Source organism: Aegilops tauschii, chromosome 5 (assembly GCF_002575655.3).
Source record: "Aegilops tauschii subsp. strangulata cultivar AL8/78 chromosome 5, Aet v6.0, whole genome shotgun sequence".
In the NCBI taxonomy this organism is placed as follows: Eukaryota; Viridiplantae; Streptophyta; class Magnoliopsida; order Poales; family Poaceae; genus Aegilops; species Aegilops tauschii.
In genome coordinates, this window is record NC_053039.3 from 237,772,889 (window position 1) to 237,775,033 (window position 2,145).

Here is a 2,145-nt window from a genome sequence, read left to right on the forward strand (position 1 = left end):
CATTTACCCCACCACAAATTAAAATATATATTCCTGTCTTGACCAGATGAGCGTGCAAACTAGAATCACCAGGATGACAGGTAGGGCCAGAAGATTATTTTAATCAAAAAATATAGCATGGAGCCGACCCCAATGATTTTAAGCTTACAGGCATGGTACACGCTATCCTAGACTACTCTACACATGAAACTGCCACACGAGCGTCTGGGCTGCGCATGGCTCTTCGCCTCTTTGGGAAGTCGAATAAAATGATGGAGTACTACTGCAGTGGAGGAGTACTACAGTATGCTTCTAGCCATCTGTCACCGATTGAACTGCTGCATGTCCACCGCGTATGAGAGGGAGAGCGTGTAGCGAACGAAAGCTTCTCCTAGTCCTGCCAGCCACCACGCTCATGGGCGAGGGAGGGACGCAGCTTCATTGACTTACTGCTCCTGCCTTTGCGTCCATGACAGGTGGGCCCAACAGGTCGGTGGCCCACCTGTCATGCAGCCAAAGGCAGGTGCGGTTAAGGCGACAGGGCGTTGTAGTAATCAAACTTCTCGGTCTTGTACGAGTTGACGCAGCACATCAAAGCACTGCACTCGATATATTTCAATAATTTGCGTTTACCGATGCATTAATTACAACGCATGCATGCATGTCGTGACTCTCCTTTTGATATTTACATGTGTTGATTTAATTCACCTTGAAGTAGTATGAATATGTGAGGGTAAAGCTTTGTAATGCCCCGGCCCTAATAAAGCGAGAGATGGTTGTGCACGAGGAGGGCGAGATCATGCAGACGGAACAGGACCCGGCGATGGAGCTCTCTATGGTCTCGATGGACCTCACCTTGCTCCACTGCCCCTTGTGCCTCCGCCCCTTGAAGCCTCCAGTGTATGGGGTTCGAATACACCTCGTATGTTCGGTTGATCAAGCAAGGTGCAGGTTTCTTGATTGATGTGTTGTTCGATTGATTTGTGCAGTGCAAGGGAGGGCACCTGGCTTGCGCGGACTGCCGCGTCGAGCGCCCCGGGAACCAGCGGCAGTGCCAGAAGTGCGAGCGCGGCGGTGGCTTCGACGTGCGGAACACGGTGGTGGACGCCGTCCTCTCCTCGGTGAGGTTGGAGTGCCCGCACGAAGGCTGTGGGCTCTACGTCACTTACCACAAGCTCACTGATCACCAGAGCGTGTGTTCGCTCGCGCCCTGCAAATGCCCCGTGCCCATCTGTGGCTACGAAGGCCCGCCGCCGGTGCTCTCATGCCCGTGCACATGATCCGGTACGGCAAGGCGCTCCAGCTGCAAGTTCCACTGCCGGAGCCACGGCTCTTGCTGTTCGCGGAGGAGGACGGCCGCGCGTTTTTCTTGGTTAGTGGCCTGCTCGACATCGGCGCGCCTATCGCCGTGTCGGTCGTCTGCATCAGAGCGGGGGCGTCCCCACTGCCGCACTACATGGCCAAGCTATGGGCGAATGGCCCGCCGGGGGAGCCCAAAGGCAGGACCGACGCCGTCAAGGTGGAAATGGAGGTGACAAGCAGCAGGGATCCCAGCGACGTCGCCATGCAGGAGCTGACCTTCTTCACAGTTCCGCCCAAGCTGCTGGCCGAGGCTGAGCTGGTGTCCCTCTACATTCAGATTGACAAGCTCATGTCCTAAATGATTCTACAGTGCCTTATGTTTATCTTAGTAATATGCTAATATAGGGGTTAGCTCGGTCTACTTTAGCTTAAGAGATGGTGGGTTTTGGTGGCGATGCAGCAATTACCTCGACATCAGATCAGCAGTGAAAGTAAGTTCGAACAGTCGAATGGATATTTTGTGTCTGTTGGATATAAAGATCCTTTGGGTAAGAAGTAACAGCTTATATGCTTTTTTTTGAAATGGAACAGTGATACTAGTATAATTTTTGTTGACATGCACTAATATTTTCGAAACGGACGTCGGGCTGTAGCTAGAAGGGCGGTTGGGACATGGCATCGGCCCATACCGCGGTGACCCCCGATTGGGACGCACCGACTATGGATTTTCTCCCTCGCCGATGTCGACCGCGTCTACGCAGAACATTGTTCCCTTCCCCCAGCTGTAGGATCAGGCTGAATATGTGACCAGCGGTGTGGCCACCGTCGTTCTATGCTTGTGAAGAGAGCAACCCAAGCAAGCAG

The 2,145-nt window shown here is 53.3% G+C and overlaps 1 pseudogene; it reads left to right on the plus strand.

Moving 5' to 3' along the window:
• The first annotated feature begins 751 nt into the window (after positions 1-751).
• On the plus strand, positions 752-1,645 carry LOC141022359 (uncharacterized; annotated as a pseudogene).
• The last annotated feature ends 500 nt before the right edge of the window (positions 1,646-2,145 follow it).